The sequence below is a fragment of the Loxodonta africana genome, chromosome 2 (genome assembly GCF_030014295.1).
Source record: "Loxodonta africana isolate mLoxAfr1 chromosome 2, mLoxAfr1.hap2, whole genome shotgun sequence".
Classification (NCBI taxonomy): domain Eukaryota; kingdom Metazoa; phylum Chordata; class Mammalia; order Proboscidea; family Elephantidae; genus Loxodonta; species Loxodonta africana.
This window is the reverse complement of record NC_087343.1, coordinates 147,310,413-147,334,628: the sequence shown is the minus strand read 5'-3', so window position 1 is coordinate 147,334,628 and position 24,216 is coordinate 147,310,413.

Below are 24,216 nucleotides of genomic sequence, written 5' to 3'. Positions count from 1 at the left end.
CCTAAAAAGCCCACCCAGTGCCCACAAGGATGGCTACATCAGACCCCATCTAGCTGGCTGTTGTCTTCCCTCTAGACACAGAGAAGCTGAGTTCTACAAGGCCTCCCCTCCCCGCCCCAGTCCTGCCTGCCACACCCGAGACACCAAAGGAAGGCCCACAGCTGCATCCAGTACAAATTCCTGAATCCCGGCTCAGCTATGCAAGCACACGCACCTTTCACGTCCACGGCAGGCCTATAAGAGAAGAAACAGTCAAGACACTGCTGGACACAGAGGGTAAACTGAGGAAAACGGGCCCTCTGCCTCTTCCCAGTTTACACAGGGTGGTGGAAGGTACAAGAAGGAGTAATGGGGACTGGCCCAGGCCTCTCTGCTCAGAAGCCCATTGACTACCTGACCAACAGCAGCACAGAGCTCAAAGAGATGAGAAATGGGCCCAGTTTCCACCTACCAAATCCTTCAGGATGGCCACTGAAGCTGTGAAAAATCAATTTTCTGCAGCTTCTTCAGAAGCCAGGATTTATTTTCTGAGTGCGCACAGCCTTTGGCTCAGCTGCTTCCCATCAGCTCCCTGCGTGCTTCCAGGCCCAGCACAGCCCACTGCTTCCCTTCTTCCCTGACACCCGAACCCACACCCAAGGGTGCACCACTGGGAAGAGCAGACGGCTCAGCTTGGGAAAATCAAGCCAGAATCAGGGGTCATCTCCAATATTACCACCTCTCATTTCTGAGATCCAAACCATTTGCAAAGAACCTTCACACATATACCTGTTCGGAGACAAGGCTACACTCAGGGGAGCGTCAGAGGGTAAGAGAAAAAAAAAGGGCAGGAAAGGAGCTGCTGGCCCCAGGGGCTCACAGGGCAGAGAAGAGAATCTTTGGGTGGAAGCACCAATGCCACCGCTTCTCAGCGTCAGCCCATAGTTACTTAGCACTGACTATCCAGGGCCTTGTGCCAGGGCCAGGTTCCCTACCCCACCCCATCATGGGCGGTAGGCTCCTCCTTGGCCCATGAGGCTCCCTGACAGCAGTGTCCACAGAAGCCAGCATGGGCTCATTAATCCATGGGCAGTGTCTGTCACACACACACATCTGCATTCAGCAAGGGACAATGCCAACCTGGTCATGCCTTCAGGGGCACCAGAATCATGACTAATTCTGCAGGAGGGCCCATCCACACAGCCATCTCTGAGCCACCTTAACAGCCCTCCAGCTAAACTTCAGACCTCGTTCTCTCTCCACATTGGGGACTCAGTCACTCTCAACAAATCCCAGCATGGTTTTCACAGTTTGCTGTAGCTCAGTGGTTCCCAAGGTGTGGTCCCTGGGGCCGAAGCATCAGCATCACCTGGGAACTTGTCAATGCCGTGCATTCTCAGGCCCCACCCAGACCTCCTGAATCAGAAACCCTGGGGCTGGAGCCCAGCAGTCCGAGTTTTAACAAGCCCTCTAGGTGATTCTGATGCACACTCAGGTTTGAGAAACACTGCTCCAGATAGCCATGTAGTGGAGGGATGCAGGAGAGGCGGGGGGGCGGGGGGGGGCCCAGCTCCTCTGCTGTCCCTCGGCCCAAGGCGGGATAACTACTTCTGCCCCCAGGGGCTTCTCCTCTGTCTGGCCCTGGGTCCTGCTGGGTCCCCCACATCAGACTGGCTATCCCACTCCTCACTGCACGGACCCCAAGCCCCAAGTGTCCAGTCCATCTATGTGTTGATTAATATCAAATTTTTATTCACATCATAATTAAAATAGTATTACAAAGACCACACAATCACATCTCTATCTCAGAGGCCTTTGCACTTGCTATTTCCTGAGCCTAGAACTCCTTTTTCCTGGGTCTGGGCATGCTTCACTCCCTTGCTTCATTCAGGTCTCTGAGCAAACGTCACCTCCTCCGAGAAGCCTGCCCTGGCCATCTAAAAGGTGCTCCTCAACAGCTCTATACCCTACCCCACTAACATTTTCATCTCCACCTAACATTACCTTGTAGATTTACTAGCTTTTGTTTTTCTTTTTGTCTGTTTTCCCCTCTAGATTATAAACTCCATGAGGGCAGAGGTTCCACCCCCTCTACTCACTGCTATATCCTCAGTGAACACTCCTGTCATTTAGTAGGTGCTCAATAAATGTATTGGGCAAATGAATGAATGAATGCAAATACAGAAACAAAAATTAGAGCTATCCACCCCTTTTGTTTATTGCAGTGGATAGCTTACACCCCAATAAATGCCACCTTAAACACAAGGCCAGAGAAATTTGAAAACTAAATACAAACAAAACTACCAACAATTTTAATTAAATTGCCAAGAATGAGTTTAATAGGAAAAAGATGTGGCCTCAGCCCATTTCTGTGTCTATATTTTTATTTCATTAATACCAGTGCAGACAATGAATGTCTACAAACAGATGTATGCAAACAAACATAGTAGTGATAATAACCTTAAGGCTTTGTTTGCAAGTTCCGGATAGCCAGGCTTCACACAAAACTAAAACCTGCTATTGTGTAACCCTGAAACACCAGTTTTAATGGGGTATTACTTGATGACTCTGGAACGCTGTCTTGTTCACTTGAAGCCAGAGTAAGTCTGATGGTGATGCTAAAATCTGCCTCAAATAGACAATCCATTTCTTCCTAATCCTAATTCCAGCATCTCTTCCTCACATATTTCCCAGAACAGTTACTGCCAACGAACTGTAGCAAGTTGTCAGTGTCAAGCCAGGGATCTGTGTGCCACATGAACGTGATCCTGGCCACCAGGAAATGGGTGCTTCGGCTGTCAGCACTGCACGCTAGCGCGTGCTTTGTTCTGCCCTCACTTTTCTCTCTCTGAACTAATGCAGCTAAGCTAAACGTCCTGTATACAGTGGCCCTCGACTGTGTTTGGCCTTCCCTGGGAGCAAATGTGAGCAATCAAACACAGCAATGCCATCATGAAGGCATGCAAAAGTGTTACTTAAATGGCGTAGCAACACCAGGTTATAAGATGGGTATCCAGGCAATCTAGATGAGATTATATGAACGTTAATAGATTATCATCAAAATGGAAATGCAAACCTTTGGGGACTGAGAAACAGGGCCCTGAGCCACTGATGTCTTCCAGGGCCTGGGCACTTGCCAAGCCCCTCTGGGGAACTTAGCAGGGCCAAATTCTAGCACACAGGCCAGGCACAATCTTACTAACCAAAAATGCAACTATTAAGCCACCACGGAACTATTGAATTTCCAATCCCAGCTGTGCCTTTGTGGAACCACAAACCAGCTCACTTGATTCACACGTGTTTGAAACATTCCATGATTTTGGCATCTGTGAGGGCTTTCCAGGGATGAAGGCATAATAGGTGCCAAGGGTTTAATTAAAAAATTATGGGAGAAAAACTTACAGTTGAGAACATTACATCCACTTACTTCTGTTTGGGTTTTGTTTCCCCTGCAAATATGGACAAGAGTGCCATGATTCTGTTTTATGGTGAGCCCTAGTCCAGGGCGGTAAGGCTGGGTTCTGCCTGCAGGTGGAGTCCTAGGCAGTGGGGCCGGGGCCTGGCATCTGCCCAAATGCCTGCCATGAACTGGCACCTGTCCTCAGGGTGGGTGCCAAGACCAGCCACTCCTCCAGTCGAACCCCAAGTTCAGGCTGGCAAACAGGTCATCTTGTCCAATAATTCTGCAGGAAGACCCCCCTGACAAAACCATGAAATTTAGTGGATTTTCCTAAAACTCAGGCCCTACTGGTACCCAGTTTTGAACAAAAATAGCCCTCCTCATTCATACCTTCTATCTCCCTTTTCAGTTTCTCCAGGTGCTAAGGATGTTCTTCAAGGCAGCAACTGCCCAGCGAGGAGAGAACGCTCCTCAGTCTATCCCTTTGCACGCTGGAGGAGGTAGTTCTTACCAGGGTCTCTTCAAAGCCTCAGCTAGAAAAATAAAGCTCAGGTTGCTCTTCCTGTGACCCGAGGGCCATCCCCTCGTCCTCCCAGCCATCTGTCTGTCTGTCTCTCACACACACACACCCCCCACACACATATGCACCACACATGGCCTCTGCTCTGGCACACGCAGCCTCCTGTCCAGAGGATCTCTGAGAGCAGGAGGGAGCGCCCTGTTTGTCAAGAAAGCATTGCTCTGTGTCTATCACCTCCACTCACTGCTCAGGTGTGAGGGTGAAGCCAGGAATCTATGAAGGGCTGGCAGCCGAGACAAACTGGGGGCAGCATGCAGGTCAGCCCAGGGTGTGTGTCAGCAGGAGGAACAGGCCCAGGACTGTTCACCAGTCAGCATAGCACTGCCTGGCTTCTGAGAAGAAAGCTCCCCCTTCAGGGACCCAAGCCTTGCCTCTGTGCTTGCCTACCCCTAGCTTACCCTCAGGCTCTGACTTTCAGCTCAAGCACCCCAGAGACTGTGGGCCCAAGAGGAAGAGGGGATGCCCTCAGCCTCTCTCCCCCATAACCAGCCCTACTCCTGGTGGGAAAGAACCTAGGGGTCTCCCCAGAAATACATTTTAGTTAACTGCTACATTCTTCTCCCATTTCTTTACTAAAAAGCCTCATTTGCCAATTACTGTCATCAAAGGAAGGGGAATTTAGAAGTGACAAGTGTGAGCAGCCTGGTCAGGCCACCCACCCAAACACAATCCTCCTCTGCAGCTCCCCAAGCTAGAAGCCTGAGAGGGGCCCAAAATCTAGGCCCAGCCTCATGGCTGCTGGGTGGGGCAATCTCAGGCCTTGACCCATTAGTGACCCCACTTGGTAAAAAGGGCAGGATGGTTCCTGCCTCGTCTAAGTCACTGGCACAGTAAACAGGTGAAGGTGCACCTCAAGTGGGGAGGGGCCTTGACAGTAACTCCACCTTGACCCGAAGGGGCCTCAAAGAGGTAAAGAGGAGAGGCCTTGAAGGGATTATGTTAAGTTTCAGGAGGTTGGATCATGCATTAGACCCTTGGAAGGAATCATCAAATAGCATGCCAATCAGTCACCTCCTCTTTGCCTCCAATTACAGAGCACTTTCTACACACCAGGCACCATGCTAGGCCTTCTACATATATTTGATCCTCACAACCCTGGAAGGTATATGATAAAAAAAAAAAAAAAAAAAGAAGGTGTATGATAGTATTCCCAGTTAGCAGATAAGGTAACTGAGGCTCAGAGAGAGGCTAAGTAACTTGCCTAAGGTGTTGGCCAGCATGTGGGAGAGTGCTCTTAAGTACCACAGCACGTTCCAATGCCCAAATCCTACTGCCATAGGGAAAGTGGGTCCTCCTCAGACCTCAGCTGCCAGCCAAGATAGACTGACGAGGCCTGGCTCTCCCTCTGTGACCACTATCCTGTGCCAACCCTCTTCAGCACTTAAGATTAGAAACTGTGTGGCCCTCGCCATGCCCTACCCTACCCTGACCTACCCCGCCCTAGTCTCCAGCTCAGCTCAATGCTCTGGCTGTTCCCACACTGCCTTACTGGGGCACATCTCTGGCATCAGGGCTCACCTGCTCCAAATCTCCAAGGGCTTCCTATCTTCTCATACTGAAGTATACACTAGCCAGTCATTGAAGGTCTTGCATGATTAGGTAGTGACCTCTCCTCTCTAGGCTTCTTTTATGGGACCCTTTCCTACATAGGTGGTGCAAATGGTTAAGCATTTGGCTACTAATCAAAAGGCTGGCGGTTCAAATGCACCCAGAGTCAGCTCAGAAGAAAGGCCTGGCGATCTACTTCAAAAAGGTCGCAGTCATTGAAAACCCTATGGAGCAGTTTTACTCTGACACACATGGGGTCACCATGAGTCAGGACTGACTCAATGGCAACTAGTTTGGTCTTTTTTTTTTTTTCTTCTCCTCCTCCATGTACAGTATCTTCTGTCTGGTGTACATATACAGACACACCCAGTGCCTCCTGAACATACTTTCCTGACTCCTTGTCTTTACCTGTGATTTCCTTTCTCCCTAAAACACCTCTCCAAGCCCCCAGGACTCCAAACATGTACAAACCAGGGGCTGCTGAGAGCTGGCCAGTGGACAGGAGTGTTGGGGGAGCTCGCAAGCTGAGGGGAGGCCCCCAGGCACCAATCAAGCAGCCAGAGAGCAAGGCGTTGGGTGGGAGAGGACTTGGTGGGTGTGGCAGGGGCCTATAGGCCTGGGGAGGATCAGGGCGGTCACTCTCTCTTCTCCCCTGGTGTGGCTCCCACATAGGGCTCTGTGCATACTGCCTCCACCCTGGCGGGGTGACCCAGCCATCTTGGCCTCCCTTGGCAACTCCCCCAAGGGGCCGAGCACTGCTGAGTCATCCTTCTCTCATGAAGAGCAGAACCCTCTCAGTTCTGTACAAAGTCACACAAGCACAACCACAACCTCCACCACATAGCTCTTTCGAAACTTGGCACTCAGTACTGCCCGGCTGTACTCAGGGATTTCTCTGGAAGCCCCACCCAAGGGCAGGTATCTACACATGCGTGTGCACACACTGTACTTGGGAAGTGGTGGCCTGCTGGAGCTCAGCCTGGGCTGCTGAGGCGTGGGGATTCCTGTGGAATGGGCCCCACAGCAGCCCTGGCCCAGGTGAGACCTCTTTAGACAGCACATGAGCCTCTTAGCAGGGCTGCGGGGTTCCTGTGTGCCTCTCTTCCAACCACTGTGCCCCCCAAAGCCACTGAGGACCTGGAGGCAGGCCCAGCAAGGCACTGGTCTGGGAGACCAGAGCCTGAGCTCTCACTCTGACACTGGCTCACAGTGGCCTCGGTTTCTCCATATATAAAATGGAAGCTTGGAGTAGATTGCTGATTTCCAAACTTTGTTCCTGGAAGCCCTGAAAGTTTGAGGAAAGGCCTACGGGATCCCTTCACAGACATGTTCCTGAGCCTAAACCCACACTTGGAGCCTGGAAGTCTATCAGAGCTAAGCCCTTCTGTCATTCGTCCATAACCCTGAGCAAGCGTTGCCTCTTCACAAGACAAAACAGCACCCTCACCCTTCCTCCCAGATATAGGCTTCTGAGAGGCTACAGAAGAGGCCATGGAAGGAGACCTGGCCAAGAGGTCACTGGGCCCTCTGCACTGGGCAGGACCAGGTGAGGGAGGCAGGGGCAGGCAAGAGTGAGAGCCAGCCATCAGTGTGTGGGTGCTGGCTGAGGCTCAAGGGGCCAGCTCCTGCCCACAAATGAAGGAGCTTCATGGTAATGAGTCATGCTGGGCTTTGGCCAGTTACCTGACATCCGGAAGAGCACTCTGGCTGGAGTGGCAGACAAGGGGCTCTGAGTCTGCTTCAGAAGCCATTAAAGCCCCAGGGATCTGGGGCCCAGGAAGTGAGAGGCTGAGTTGGACGCTTAGCCCAGCATCTAGTCTTTTCCAAGAGCAAGCAAGGGAGAAGACTCCATGACCCCTCACCCCTAAGGTGGCCTCTCCTACCTCTCACCCCTTCCCACTCCAAGAGAAAGGCTGGATCAGTCAGGATCCATTCAGGGAAACAGAGCCCATACCCCATGCCCAGTAATTAACAGTGAGCTAATTACATCATTGGAAGAACTGCAAAGACAAGCAGGGGACAGTGAGGCAAAGCAGTGATTACTGACAGCAGAAAGCCAGCACCAACCCTAGGGCTGAAGCAACAGCAGAAAGAGGCGGTGCTTCCAGAGCCTAGAAACCAGGGCCATCCAGTAGGAACTAAAGCCATGAGAGGGCAGTGAGATCAGAGAGAGAGGCTGATGAATGACAGCTAGGACCATGGAGGAAACACAGCTGCTGCTGGAGACAGGGGGAAAGAAATACCCTTTCCTACGCTTTCCCCTAGCCTTCAGTCTCCTGCCAGTGCCTTTCATTGGCCAAACCTGACCAGAAGCCAGTTGTCAAGGAAGCCTGGGAATTGTAGTTACAGGGTGAGCCACCTATGATACAGAGCCAAGCAGGGAAGGGCAGGAAACAAGTCTGAGAGCAAAGAGGCAAACAATGGCCACACACACACTCTCAGACTCCCACCTAGAGGCCCCTTACCCTTCCAGACACTACCTGTACTTCAAAGTCCACCACTCCTCTGGCCCCTGGTCCCCTTCCTCAAGATAGGATTGTGGCAGAAAGTCCTACCTGACCTCTCCCCAGTCCCAAAGAAGTCCCAGCAGCTCAGCAGACCTCTGACCCAGCTAAGCACAAACTCTGATATGCCCTTTTGTCCTGAACTCCCAACTGAGTTTTCTTTCCAAGAAAATCTTTTTTTCCAAATGAAAATTCCCAGGTCATTTCTAAGGGGACCGTAAGTTGCTGTTGTTGTTGTTGTTGTTGTTTTTAACTCACTGGACTAGATGGACAAAGGAAGCCAAGGGCTCCCATGTGAAACTGCTCTAGGTCCAGCCTGACCTTAGAGGGGAAAAGATCACTGGGAACGCTGAGGTCTCACTGCCTCCGGAAGCCTCCCACTGGGAAATGCATTTTTAGAGCAAGAGACCCCTGAGATTCTGGAAAGAGGGAAAGATGCTCATTTCACTGGGACCCGGCCCCTCCCCTCCAAGAGCTAGCAGCGGCCTACTGCCCCAGCCCCTGCCACCTCTGGCCCCCAAGAGCCAGCGCTAGCCTCCTAATTGGCCGTGGTCTCCAGCGTCTTTTCCCAAGACTAGGCAACTCTGAGAGTTGCGCTTTTGAAACAAAGTCCTGATGGGATCACAGCCTGCCTCCCCCCTTTAGCTCTCTGCTATCTCCCAAATAAACTCCCAAAACCAGAGCCAGACACATGAGGCCAGTGGTATGCTAAACCCAGCTCACACCAGCCTAGCTCATGAGAGTGTTCAGTGATGTCACAATAACTTGAAATCTGCCATGGTGCAAATACTTACAAAGCAGAAATTGGCCAGCACTACAAAATAGGGCTTTCCTCCCACCCCCTACTCTCTGCAGAGCTGGTTGTTAAGCATTTACCATCATGCCACTGGGTGAGTGAGGCCTCTGACATTCTTTCACATTCTGGGCATTCTCTCCCTTCATCCTGGCCTCACGTCCTGCCACCTCCTCTTTCCCAACCTCTCTGTCCCAGCTGTTCACCAGCCCACCAGTCCTTCCAGCTTTCTCCCAGATGCTAGAAAGGAGAAATCATGGGTGTGCTTCTGTCCTGGGTTCAGATCTTGTTATGTGTGTAACCTCGGGCAAGTATCTTCCCCTCTCTGTCCCCTCACGTGGAAAAGGTGAATAATGCAGCACATGAAATAAGAGCATAAATGTTGTGAGCTCAGCACAGTGCTTAGACCATGGTTTTGCTCAAAAACAATATCGCCCTCTTCTCCGGCTGTAGAAATTCTCCCACTCCTGAAGGTTCAGTCTAAATCCCACCTCTTCGGTGAAATCAGGCCATGAACTCAGCTGAAACCTCCTATTCCCTCCTCAGCAGCCTACTTACTCCTGGTGACTGAACCTCTATGACATAAGACCAGAGTCCCTGTGAGAGCAGGCAGGCAGCTGTGAGGGGTGATTTACACCAGTTCCCATCAGGAGCAGGACTGCATGACTGGTAACGCTGCCAGGGGCTCTTCATGTCCCTACCACGGACCAGGGAAACATGTGTTCCCCTATGACCCTCTTCCTTAGGATAAGGAAACTCCCTTCTTCCTGCCTCATGGCACCTGCAGGCATCTGCCCAACAGTAGCTGGAAGCAGAGGCAACATGTGGGGCAAGTGGCCCTGTGTGAATTCAGGATGACTCAGCTTCACAGAGCTCACCTCCAACTGCCGGCCCATTTGCAAAGGTGCAGACACTTCTAAAAGATGGCACATCCATCTGCCCAGCCTGGGTGCCACCAGCCAACCACCCACAGGAGCTCTACTCTCCTTGGGAAAGGAAATGCCACACTCACCACTTGCCCCCTGCCAGGCTTGGACAATCAAAAATAGACAAGGCACTGACCCAGTTAAGGGAGGCTACCATCACTTGCTCTTCTCTGAAGGTCAAGAACCAGGGCTGGTCTTCCCAGCAGAACTCAGGGTAGGTCGAGGGGACACCTCCACTTTCCTGTGAAGAGCTCAGCAGATCTCCAGCAACTGGGTGATGTTACGATTCATCACTTACTAGCTGTTTGGCCTTGGCCAAGTTGGTTAACCTCCCTGGGCCTCAGTTTCCTCATCTGTAAAATAGGGACAATGAGAGCTCTGTGAGGCTGATTCACCCTCAGTTCACCTAAGGCCACTTGCCCCACATGTTGTCTCTGAGAAGTTTAGATGAGATTAGTGAGTAAGCGCTTCCAGCAATGTCTGGCGCATAAGTGGGTAATACGTGTCAGTTATTATTATTTACTATACTTATTTTCTTTTTTTTTTTTTTTACATAGGAAGAAAGTGAGCTTCAAAAGGGAGCCCAGATAGACACAATTTGGAGTTTTTAACCCAAGTCACTGCAGGATCAAATATCTCAGGACATGGTTATGGCTGAGCATAAGCCTGGAGCCTCCAGATGAGAACAGCGCAGTTACCTCCTCGGCCTCGAGCAGTGACGACAGAACAGGGGCCGCTGATATGGCCTGCTTGGAGCAGATGTTGTATCTTCTATCACAGGTATCTTTGTAGCTGCAGAGGATTCAGCATGGCCCTACTGAAACCCCACCTGCAAAGTGTAAACCGCAGAATCTCAGATTTGAAAGGAACTGACCCAGATCCAGTCCAGAGCCGTGTACAAATTCCTTTGAAACCTCCTCCAAGAGTCTGCCTGAGCGTCATCAATGGTGTGGAGCTCTGTCCCTGCAGAGGCCGCGCCCTCCACCCCTAGATGCCCCAGAAGAGAAGGCAAGTGGCTGAGGCAGGCTGGGCGTGAAGGCCGAATCTGCCTACTTCCCAGTCAAGCCTGAGGCCAGTCCAGCCTCCAACCTCCCATCCTCTTGTCCTCTGCCCTGCCCGAGAAGTCCAGTTCTCCAGGGAATTGAGGGCCCCCTGGGAAAGTAGGCTGGACTGGAAGATGTGAACACAGGCTGAGCCACAAACCAACTGGTTCCACACCACTGGGCAACAGGAAAGAAAAAAGGATGGCCTCAGGCCTGGTCCAGAAGCAGCAGTTGGAGATCAAAACGCCCAGATAATGAGCTGAATTCTTCTCCCAGAGACACCAGCTAATGAAGAGAGCACAGGAAGCCCCGTGTCACAGGCCCAAACTGTTTATACAAGTGTTAAAAATACATTTCAAAAGAAAGCAGGGAAGCCTGAGGAAAACCCTCTGCTGCCTTTGGAAAATTGTTTCTGAAAACCACGTTAATTTGTTTTCTGAAAGGTGTTTGAAGTCTCTCAGTGTACCCCTTGGGCAACTTTAATTCCACCTCCAAATCCTCTATTAAATGCTTGCTAGCACAGCCCATTTAGGAGATTATGATTTCTATTCTTAATTATACAGATACATATTTGGGTCCACGTGTGTTCCTATGCTTTTATGTAAATTAAAAGGGCACTGTCAGCTACACTTCTCCAAGATGCCCAAAATAGCCTCAGCTTCATTAATGCACTTGGGGAATTTGAAATGAGGTTTAAAGGGTCAGGAGCGTGTATGTATGTTTTTTAAATTAATTTCCAAAGCCTTGTAACCTTGCACCCAGAGACGAATGGGTTCGTGGGAAAGCGTAAGAAGCAATGTGTGAAGAGCCAAGCCAGGGAGGACAGAGGGGTCACCCTGCAGCACACGGCAAGGCAGAGGGACACCCAGGCACTAAGCCCACAGCCCCAGGTCACAGGCTCAGAGTCCGGCAGGGGGAATGTCATCATCTTCAGTAGTACGAAGCTCCGCCTCTTGAACACCTACTGTGTGCCAGTCACTGTATTAAACTCTTTGCACGCTCATTAAACTCAGCAGCCCTCTAAGGAGGGTACTATTATTATCCCCATTTTTCAGAAGAGGAAATCGAGGCATGGAAAGGTCAAGTGACTTCCCGAAGGTTCTATTAAACAAATGGTAGAGACAATGATAATGTTGTTGCTGATGACACTTACCAAGTGTTAGTAATGGGCCAGGTCCATTTTGCATATATGCATTATTTCATTTATCTCTCACTGAAAGCCAGTGAGATAAGTTCTATTAAGCTTACTTTACATATGAGGAAACTGAGGCTCCTAGGGGTTTTAAAAAGTTGCCAAAGGTCACATGGCTAGTAAGGGCCTCTGACTTGACTCTGGGTCAGTAAGACCCCAGCACCCAAGCCTTCAGGCTCTCTTCCTCTGGTTCCACAAACCCCCTTGCTACAGAGGATTTCACGACACTGGCACAAGAGATGTGACAAGGCAGCATACCTCCCACTGGCCCTTGAGGCCCAGTGAACAGTGACAGGGTCTCTCTGTGCTGGAAATCATCGGGGATCCAGGAGCTCAGCTGGGGAGAGAGCCCTGTGGGCTGGGGCTATCTGGGAAGGCTCCCTGGAGGAAGGATCAGAGGTAGGCTGCAGAGGGATGGGCCAGAACATGGCAGACAGTAGAGGTGGGTAAAATGGGGTGCACAGGTGGGCAGGGACAAGGTGTGCTCAGAGGCCTGGAGCTAGAGATGTCAGAGGCAGATGGGCAGAAGGGTTTGGAGAGTGGTTTGGGCTAGGGACAGATATTTGGGGGTCATAGAACCCTAGGGTCCTCCGCCAAATCCACTCACTCTCTGGCTTCTCTCCAGTGATCAAGGCTGAAAAAAGTCTCCCTGCTCCTATCTAAGGCCATCTCCTCCCCGTGGGCACCAAGTCCCACCTCCCATATCCTCTTAAAGATATCATTCTGTCAATGTTCCCTCTCTCTGGATCATTTGATTTTCCCTCCTTCCTGGATCATCCACATCAGCATACACATTTGCTGTAATTTCTCCCATGTATTTATTAAAAAAAAAAAAAAAACCTGTCTTGACCCCAATACCCCTCTCAAGTTGCTGCCTTTCTTTACTTTCTGTTTCAGCAAAACTCCTTGAGAGCTGTGTCAATCTGATCTACCTTCTCCCACACCTCCTTCTCTTCTCCACCCTCCTCCATCACACTTCATCCCCACCTCTCCACTGGAATGGCTCTTATCAAAGTCCATGAGGTCAACAACCTCCATGAGGTCAAAGCCAACCATTGCAGCATTTCTCCCGAAATTATTCCTTTCTCTTGCTCTCCATGACACACTCTCCTGGTTTCCCTCCTATCTCCCTGGCTGCACCTTCTCTGTCTCTCTTACTGGTTCCTCCCACGTCTAAGTAATGTGTTGTCCTAGGATCACTCCTCTGCGCCCCCTTCTCTTCTCTCTCTCCATCCATCATCTCATTTTATGGTTTTAAATACCATTGTCAAACTGACAACTCAAAATGTCTGTCTCCAGCTCCTACTTCTCCTCTCAGCTTCAGACTCAAACAACTAACTTGATGTCATCAATTGTATGTCTAATAGGCCTCTAACTTAACAACTCCAAAACTGGACTCCTGATTTCCACTCTTCCCACACCTGCTCTTCCTTTAATTTTTCTCCATCTCAGCGAATGGCTATGGAAAGTGAAATAAACAGAAGTCAGGAATGACTCTTGGCTTGACCAACTGGGTAAATAGTATGCCAACCCATGAGAAAATCTCATTGACTCCACCTCCAATGCGTACCTGGATCCATCCACTTCTCTCCATCCCCACTGCCCCCACTCTAGCCTAGGTCATCAGCAGTTTACACCTAGGCTCCTACAGTAGTCTCCTAATCAACCTTCCTGTCTTCACCTTTGCTCACTACACTCCATCGTCCATTCAGCAGTTGCGGGGGGGTCTTTTAAAAAGAGAAATCTAATCATGCGCCACCACCACCATTTGTATTTGGGATAACATCTAAACTCCTAAACAGTGGCCAGTAAAGCTTTGTATGATCTAAACCCTGCCTATCTCCCTGACATCACCACTCATCATTCCCTTCTGGATTACTAAGCTCCAGTTGTATCGTCCATTCTGTTTCTTGAATACACCAAGCTTGTTTCACCCTATGACCTTTGCACTTGCTGTTTCATCTGCCTATAATGCTGTTTCCCTGATTTTCATACAGCTGACTACTTCTTGTTGTGCAGAAAAGTCACCTCCTCAGGGAAGACTTCCCTGATCACCCATTTTAAGCTCTCCATTACATCACCCAGTTTTCATTCTCTACAGTATACTTATCACACCTGAAAACTGTCTTGCTTATTTATACATGTGTGTTTTGTCTATATCTGTCACCAGAATGTAAGTCCCAGGAGGGTAAAGACCTTGTCTGTAGCGATCACTGCTGTATCCCCCACCTCTAACACAGCACCTAGCTGAGATTCGAGGTTCTATCACCGTGGCATGACTGATTGGTTCTTCCCATTTCCTCATCCTGCCTCGCACCTACCCTCTCCCAAGATGTTGGCTTGTCCCTAGATGCCCAATGTCCACATGGCAAACATCAAGTGTACTGACTATGTCAGGGCTTAGGGTTGATGGTGAAGAGGAGTAGGAATTATAGGTGCTGTCTCTTTCCTCACAGTCTCAGCTGCTACTCCCAGCTCCCCACTGACCAGGCCTGCCCAGGCTGCCCTGGGTCATGCCTGCCCTAGGCTCAGGAACTAACTGCCAAGCAGACAACCTAGTGCTTGGGAGCTCCAGCTCTGGAATTAGGCAGGGCTCAAATCCCCTAGTCACTGGCCAGAGGCCCCTGAACAAGTTTCTTCACTTCTCTGATCCTCAATTTACTCAAGTAGAAAGTGGACATAAGAACGATCCTTCCTCTGGGGTTACTGTGATGATATGAATAAGATAGTCATTGTAAGGAGGGCCTGGCACAGAGTATGTGGTCAATGAAGTGGAGGTGTTACTGATACTATTGGCCATGGTGGGGATCAGGATTTGGTCCCAGAGAAAATAGAGGCTCCACACATGTTCCTCCTGGAACGAGGGCCAAGTGTGGCCAAAAGACGTCAAGACTGAGAACTCAACAGCTGTCTCTGCCAGCCCTGCTTCACAATCCCACCAGTAGACTCAAACATCCCCACATCCTCTCTCTCTACTGCATTCCCTCTCAGTGGGGTGATGGGGTCTCTATTGAGTTTCTGACACAGTGACATTATAAATAACAGAACTCACTTATGCTGACATCACACTTAACCCTGCAAAGCCCTCTGACAGGAGGCCGAGGTCCTCCCAGTCCCTCCCAGCCAGCACACAGGGGGAAAATCCTTCCAATGTGCATCTGGCAAAATGTGACCATGTCTCTTTATGCTTTCAGTCTACTGAGCAGCTAGACCCTGCTCTGGATGCTGTAAATTGATCACACCATTTAGTTAGAACATTAAGCTGCATTTAAGCAAAGTATGAACTCTAATTACAGCCACACTGACAAACCTTTGGTCCACTCAGCCCCTTACTGCCAGACAATAAGTTAGGGACTGAGCCCTACACCCTGGGTTATCTGGCAGGTTGCACCCAGAATATGTCCAATCCAAAACAGGCCTTTGGAGGTGCACCAAAATGTCTTTGCCTGAATAGCCTTCACAGCAACCAACATCACCCACACCAGCCCAATCCACTCCCATGGTGCTCCCTAGCCTGCCAAAGTGCTTGCTCACACTATCCTACCTGGCCTCTGAGTAACCCTATGAGGAAAGCAAAGTAGGGACTGTTAGCCCTTCTTTACAGAGGGGGCACTAAAACCCAAAGATGTGCAGAACTTGTCCAAGCCCAGTGCTCCAGGATCTCCACACCACCGCCTCCCAGATTTAAATGAAACTCCCACCCCAGATGCCTACAGAATTTGGCTCCTCTCCAAAAACCTGTTGCTGGAGGTACCCCTCTGTCCCTTCTTGTGCCTCTCTTCTTGCTGATCTCAGTCCATTGTCCTTGAGGTAACAGAATCCACACCTCTTGACCATGGGGCCTCTGGAATCCTCTGAGAATCACCAGAGAAGAGGCTGGTTCTCAAGAAAAGACTTGAGCCAACAGTAGAGGGGTGGGTCAATGCAGGGTGATAAGGGTCTACACGTATTTAGAAGGTGCAAACACCCAGGAGAGGCAGAACTGCCTTGTCCAGTAGTTAAGAATTATAGAACTCCAGGCAAAAACTTGACCGTCACTGACTTCCCACCTACATGTGAAAGTTTTGCCAAGGATGGAAGAGATGGCTGGATGCAGGGCACACTCTGGTAGCAGGGAGTGGACATGAGAATGTCAGCCAGAGGATACCACCCTCATGGGACTTACCGGGATGGAGGACAATAAAGGAGACCTGCACGGGCAGAGTCTTCATGTCATCCTAGACACTGGGCTTCTAGGGGGTGTGGGAGGACTTGTTCAGTGCATGCCGTGTCCATTCCAATAGTAGGGCTATCACCACAACAGAATCTTCCTGGAGAAAGGTCAACTGCTGTAAGCTTCCTAGAATCTCTGAATCCCTGAGCTCCTCATACAGAAGGGAAAAGGGAGGCTCAGAGAGGATGGGGCCCTTGTCGTACCATGGAATGGTGAGAGTCAGAAGTATTCCTTCTTTTTCCCCACGCCCAAGAAGTACCTTACTCACATCAGCAATGCTTTTTGAACTTTTTCATTTTCCCCAGGGCCCCTCCCAATGTTGTTTGGACTCTTGTGTAACAGCTGACAAATGGCCCTCAAGTGATTGTGAAAAAGCCCTTCACTTCATCAATGGCACATTTCTGTATGGGTCCTCGCCTCCCTAAACACGGTCTGCTTAGGGTTGATGGTGCAGAATACACACCCAGAGAAGGGACAGGAATATGGGTATAAAATTACATAATAATATCTGATTCGCACACAAAGAAAACTAATGTTCTCTCAACCATGGAAACCCACTGGGAAAAGTCAAGGCAAGATGACCAAAGGCTTGATGGGTCTTTTAAAGCTTTGTTTGGGGGAAATGTTTGCTCTTATTCTAAAAACTTCTTTGTCGCTGATAAAATTGTTCTCTAATTTGGTCATACATTTGAATTTCATTATTTTCCGAATGTATTCCAGACATCTAAAATTAAACAGATGTCATCAACCCCGTTCAGACCTAAAAGACTTGTAACCAAACAGTGATTTCAACCCTAATACAATACCGGCTTGGAACACTGTGTTTCAGTCATTAAAAGTTTTAAAACTCTGCTCCATTTTTCTCATTTCCTATAATGAGATCTTTTCCCCCTCCTTGAAATACGCCAAGCCTTCAAGGGTCAGTGGAAAGTCAAGCCAGAGAGTAAAGCAAATTTAAATATGAAAACTGGAAGAGTGAAATATGAAATCCTTATCCACTAAAAGCCTTACCGAGAAGCTGAAGCTGAGTTTCATTGCAAAGGAGGAAAAATGGTAAGGGCGAGATATAGAACTAGGGGGAGCTCAGGAAGGGGATTTGGCTTCTAAAGCCTGAATTGTTTTATCGTTCTGATTCTGACAGGGATTAGATTAGTGAGAATCCTCCAAGCCTGCTCAGGGCGTCCCGAGGACAGTTAAGAAGAAAAGAATTCTTTCTCTTCGCTGATTCTCATCTCTGACTTTGCCCCCAAATGAATTTGTTAAACGGCATAGCCAGGTCAGAGGAAAGTGCTTGTTTGAGATGCCCAGAATTCACAAGCAGGGCCCATGGCCATGTGGGCGATGCCTGGGCATGGGCAGGGAGGAGTATCTGGGTTTGGGTTTGGAGGTCACATTAGGGAGGACTGCATAATATCATCATTAAATCAATTTCCTAATCGAAATGACAGACCAAAATAGAGAAGGGGCTGAGAGAGGTACAGAGACCAAAGAGAACCTCCAACCATTCAACCCTAAACAGGGAGGCTCACACTCAGCAATGAAGCCCCTGCCTCCAGGCCCAACGTCCCTTTGCCCCACCATACAGAGCTGGGTGCCCCAGGCTGAGCTGCTGCCCTCGGAAACCCAAGCTAAACATGCCAGGCTGCCCTACTATCTCCCCAAGCCTGAACTCAGCACAGGCCCTATCTTTCCCCACCCCACCCCACCCCACCCCACCCACCTCCTTGCAGTGGGGGACCCAGGAGTGAAGGCAAGCAGGGAGGACAAGCGCTGACCTACTCACCTAATCTTTCTGGTGGCGCACAGTGCAGAGCACCAACTGTCCATCCCCCACCCCAGCAGAAGCTAAAGGCCTTGAAACCTCCTGCCATATTAATATCAGTTTCTCACTCACCAAATTGCCCTCTACTCTTCACTCCTCTGCCTGGGGCACCTCTGGCCAGAAAAGCTCCCTCAAAAATGGGAAATGGCTGGCATCTACAAGACCACACCTCCTAGGGCACTCGGCCCCAAACATCTCCTAGAGCATCTGTTCCAGGGAGGGAGCTCAAGCCTCAAGCCCCAGGGAGGGACACAGCCATGGATCTGCTTCCGCGGAGACTTGCAAGATCCTTGTTGGGGTCTGCCTTGTTCACCTGCAGGTGGGAGTTAGGCAAGCAAAGCAATACAAACACAGCAGCCTCTGTGAAGGGCAAAGTCAAGAACAACCTGTGAGGTGGGCAGGAGAGAAAGGAGACACCTTTGAAACACATGAGTGGGCCCAGAATTTGGTCCTGAACTGGACCTATTCAAAATGTTCCAAACATTAGAATCCATTCACTTAACCTCCTCTAAGCAAGCTGGAAGTCCGCAGATGCACTTAGTCCTCAAGACTTGACAAGTCACTTAATCCCTCTGGACCTTGATTCTCTCACCTTCAGCTCGTGGATGGCTTGTGAGGATTTACTCTCCACGACTGGCAAACAGTCTTGCCCCTGATGCAAACCTGGCTAGATGAGCGCTGGCTGACTATGTGGAATGCTCTTCTAAGAAGGACTATGAATTGCCTTGGAGTTCATTGGTGATGTCTACCCTAAATGTGGAAAGAGAGAGTGACAGCATCTAGTTCTTCTGTTTGCAAACTGGAAATCAATCCATCTTGTTTCCGTTGTGGGAACTGAGGCCCAAGGAAGTAAGATGAACTTACGCAAGGTCACACACTGGAACAGAAGACCAAGCATTTTAAAAACACTGTATATAAAAAATCAGCAATTTTCCAGCTGGTCGATTTCAACCCTCAGGGTTCCCTGGATTTGGATAGTGTTAGACTTTTCAAAGTACCTTTAACCCACCTCATTAGAGTGAGCCCCCCCTGCATCAAGCAGGGACCATTATCCTCATTTTCCCAATAAGAAGACTAAACTCACACAGGTGAAGTGACCGCCCCAGCTCCCACAATAAGCCAGTGACAAAACCAGGATGAAAACCCAGGCCACCTTCCCTCTAGGTCACCTGCCTGTCAAATTGGCACTTTCACCCATCAGTACTGACAGACTGGAGCTGCCTGAGTGCGTTATATTTCTAAAATGGAAGAGAGGGGATGCAAGGAGAGGACTAGCTCTCCAAAGCACAGGGTGGGGGCTTGCAAACAGTGACAATTCATTTGTTGGAAGCACTGAATACTTTTACCATCACTTCTGAGGCTGATGGAAGGGGGAGCCAGCTGACTACCAAGACGCTATCACCAGCAGGGTCCCATGAGCCCTACTCCCACAAAGACTTTTCAGCTAGCTAACGCTACTCATTTCTCTAACAGGTGGGTAACAAAGGTCTTTTAGTATGTACAATAAACTAAAGCCACAAAAGGGGCAAATTAGCTGGTAATTATTTGCTTTACCAGAGGATTGTTTTTTCTTTACTCCAGGGTTCCTATAAAGAGTGAGAGCCCTTCTAGCATTTGAGTATAATCCCATTCACAAAGACTGAGTACACCCAGCCATTCAGAAGCACAAAGCTACTCATAGGTCAGGATTTAACAACTGCACTGCATAAAGCATCAAGTGAACAGCTCGGCTCGTGGTCCAAACACTAAATCCACAGCCCTTATAGATCAGTGAAGGTGGGGCGGGGTTGAGTCTTGTTGGGGGGCCGGGTCATCCACAGAAGGGATGCCAAGGAAATCAAGCACCGGCTCCAAAGGTGATCCCTAAAGGGAACCTGGGAAAGCTGTGGTCCTTGTTGAACCTCAGAGATAAACACTCATTTGTTCCACAGATGTAGATGCCAGGCATTACATCAGGTACTAAGGATGAAATGCAGAGTAAAGCCAGCAAATCCCTGCTCTCCTGGAGCTTATGGTGTGGCGGGGAAGACAGACATCAGTCAAATAACTATGCTAATGAATGCCTAATTGCAAACTCACCTGAGGGCTCTGAGCAAAGGAATTATGTTCTAGAAGAGATTTTAATAAGGCACCTGACCTAGCATGGGGATCAGGGAAGGCTTTGCTGGAAGTGACCACTGAGTTGAGATCTGAAGTATAAGTTAACAGTTAATCAGGCAAAGAGGGCAGGACAGACAGTGGTCCAGGAAGAGGGGAGAGCATGTGCAAAGGCACTGCAGTGGGAGGGAATGTGGTATGTTTGAGGAACCGAGAGAAGGCTAATATGCCTGAGGAACACAGAGCAAAGGGCATATGATGGCGGATGAAGGCTTGTAGACCACACTAAAGAGTTTGGTCTTTATATGAAGAGCCATTGGAGGATTTTAAGCAGCTGAGTGCTCGGATCAGTTTTGTGTTTTGAACAGATGGCTCTGGGTGCTAGATAGAGAAAGGACTGCAGGAGAGCAAAGTCAGATGCTGCTGCAGCTGTCCAGCTGACAGATAAAGGCAAGTGGAATTGGGTGGCAGCAGTGGAGATGGACAGAAGGGAAGAGATTCAAGAACTATAGAACAACAACAACAACAAAAAAAAAACAGCAGACCTTGGGGATGGATTGGATGCGGCAGGGGGGTGCCTAGACAGAGGGTATCAGGGATGCCTCTTTGTGTCTAGATGCATAAATGGACAGACAAAAGTACATTCCCTGAAATGGGGGCTACTGGAGGACATGCAAGGTGGGTATGGAAGGATCATGAGCCAAGGCTTGGAGACAGCCACATGGAGATTGTGGGAACAACTGAGTATAGAAGTCCCAAAGGTGGGACCCAGGCATTGATAGGTCTGTGGTCTGTTTCCAAGAGCTGTTCAGGAATTAGTCCCTGGATGTGACATCACACACATCCCTCTCCACACCCTCCTTCATTTCTTCCTTCTGAATCTTCTTACAAGGTGATTTCATAGGGAGATCATAAGATAGAGCTGCTTTCCACAGAAGTCAGGCATCTTCCTACATGAGGAAGATCTCAGTCTTCTTTCCTTAAGGAAATAGCAAGAGAAAATGAGCTTTGAATCTGGAAAGGATTATGTGTAGACACTCTGGAGAACGTCCTGGCTCCAAGGGTGCAATGCTGGAATGCATTAGTAAACAGGAGTCTGGACTCTCCTTTCCCTGAGGTCCCTGGGATTGGGGTGGATTGCTGTCCCTTGGGGATTTGTGGAATGCAGTCCTGCCAAGCAGCACGGGATTGGACTTGATGAACTACTGAGGTTGAGGTGATTAAGGCCTAATCACAGGAACTCTATACACCCAGTAACAATAGCTCCATTCACCAAGCACCCCCCACGTGCACACACTGTGCTCAGGGGCTTTATCTGCATTCCTTCACTTGATCCTCTCAACAATGCCCCGTGGTGAGTATTCACCCCATGGAGCTGCGGAAGCTGGGGCTCAGAGAGGGTAGGCAACTTACCCAAAACCACACAGGTAGAAAGGAGCACTGCTGGGATTTGAGCCTTTGACCAATAAATACCAAAGCCCACACTCTTTCCTCCCCCACCTGATCCCCACTCTTGTACTTAATTCTGTTTGAGAAGAGCCTGGTATTAAAGTGTTCTCGGAAACATTAATAACATATCATGGTAGAAACAATCTGTAAGTAGTATTTAAGTACAAATTATAATGATTAAAATTATAACAAATATGTTACACAACTATACTCCACAGAAGGAAAATCCTTTCTTCCTTAACAGGAAAAAAAAGCGGGAGGCAGAGAGTTTGCAAGAAACAAAGTTTTATAGAAATAGACAAGAGATAATGCTCTGTGCATTTTTAAAAGGCATTTAGTACATTTTGCCAATTTGCCTTTCAGAAACACTGGCCACACACACCCAGCATTATATCAGGTTCCCACTTCCCCTGTCCTCACAAACAAGAAATTTCTATTGATTTGTAAGAACACTTACATGTTTTCAAGTATCGTAGGGTGAAAATGTAATTTCCCTGTTTGTCATCTGCCTTTATTATCTGTTAGGTTCCTTTTCAGGAACTTGAACTTTACTTAGTTTACAAAGTTGCTTAAATCTGCAATAAACCAAAAATCAAACCCAGTGCCGTTGAGTCGATTCCGACTCATAGTGACCCTATAGGACAGAGTAGAACTACCCCATAGAGTTTCCAAGGACTGCCTGGTGGATTCAAACTGCTGACCCTCTGGTTGGCAGCCATAGCACTTAACCACTATGCCACCAGGGTTTCCTAAAAAATCAAAGGATCGGTCCCCTGCAAAGACTGCTGTCAGTGGTTGACAATGCCACCACACCTGACAAGTAACTTGAAAGGAGCCCTCTGCAGGGAGGAAGGCCCATTGTTTGCTCTGGGGCTCACCTGGAATGATGGCTGGTGGGTTGAGCCCCCTCAGAGCATGAGAGTTGATTTGGCTATAGCCTCTGCCTTGGTCAACACTTGCTGTCCTGCCTCCAGGGCCAGGAGCCAGCTGGCGCTGATTGACCATTGCCGTGGGAGACCCCATGACCTCAGTTGGTCACATAGCACCAAAGCAAGAGAGTCACACAGGAACCTAGCTGTATCCTTCCAGGAATCAACCCCCTGGAGAGTCAACTCCATGCTCACTCCAGGCCTCTTCCTGACCCAGTTCCCTGTCATACACACACACACACAAAACACATGCCTAGCACCTGTCTCCAAATAAACAACTGATCAAAATGAGCTTGTGCCATTCAGAGTCTGCTCACAGGACTCACACAGAACAGGGAAACTGAGTCACACACATACACACACACACGCACACACACACACACACATTGCTTTCCCACCATCCTCCACAAGGAAAGCGCTAGAGCCAATGAGATGCCTTTGAAACACACTTCTCTTGCCCTTCACCCCACTTAGTGGGAAAGGGGCACCAAGGAAAAGCTGAGAGGCAGGTGCCCATTCACCCCCAAATGGTTGCAGAGGAGCCATCTTAGAGACCCCTCTAGTATCCACTCGCGGTACTCCCTCCTCTACTTTGTACCACCCGTGACACTGCAGGGGCTCAACAAAGGCTGCTGCGGGGGGCGAGACCCTCTAAGACAGGAGTGGGTACTGGAGTGAGGTCCCCCAAGCTTAGCTGAAGCAGCTGGCCCTGCCTGGGGCCTCAGAGCTTATAGTCGGAGACTCTGTGGGTGGTGGGTTCCGGTGCCTAGGCCAGGACCGCAAAACTCTGATCACAAAGTTTCTCTGCAAACCAAGGACCCATTCTTTCCTGGAAACAGGGCCTCTGAAGCCCCTTTTTGATTCTGTAGATTTTTGTCTCTCCCCCACCCCATGTTGCCCAGCTATTCAAACAAAGGCATGTTTTGGGGAAGAATGGTGCTCATATTTAATAACCCTCAAATCTGGCTCCACATGTGGCTATTGTTAGGTAGATTTAAACAGCAATTACAGAAGTACCTCCTTCCTCCTCACCAACAATGTAGGCCCTTAATCCAGCTAAGACCCAGAGAGTTTAAGGTTGAGCTCACTGAGATGAAGGTACCAGCTTAAGCAGGGCCTGCTCAGGGGTGGGGGAGCTGGAACAAGGACAAGGGCTCTCCCTAAATTTACTCCTTCTGCCAGCAAAAAATCAAACGGCAATGAAGGGACTGCTTGACTAAAGTCTCCATGATGATCAGGCTTCCAGAGAACTCACATGGGAAGTTTGCAGAAGTGTCTGGAGCGAGAACTCAGAAAGAAAGGCAACATGCCCCTACCAACCCCCAAAGTCCAGGCTGAGGTTGAGAGGTAGAGACGTCCCCCTTCTAAAACACTGAAGCTGCTAGAACACTCCCTTATCTTAATGAGAGACTACTATCCTGGTGCCCCAGTCTGGTCTTCAAGACTGCCTATGAGTTGACCAGAGTAGGAAATAAGTTTCCATAGGGGAAGCGTTGTCAGGGGAGTTAGGACTGGATTTGCAGGACAAGGCCAAATGATGTACCTTAGGCAAGCCATTTGCATTTCCACCCAAGAATCTTTGCTCCTGCCAGTCCCCCTGCCAGGAATGCCCTCCCCATTCTCCATCTGTCTGAATTCCCCTTCCTTGAAGGTCTGGCTTTATGGTTCCCACAGCTTCCCTGGAGCCCCATCCTCTAAGACTGCTCAGTTTGTCTTCTGAGCACCAGGTCCCCTACCCCAG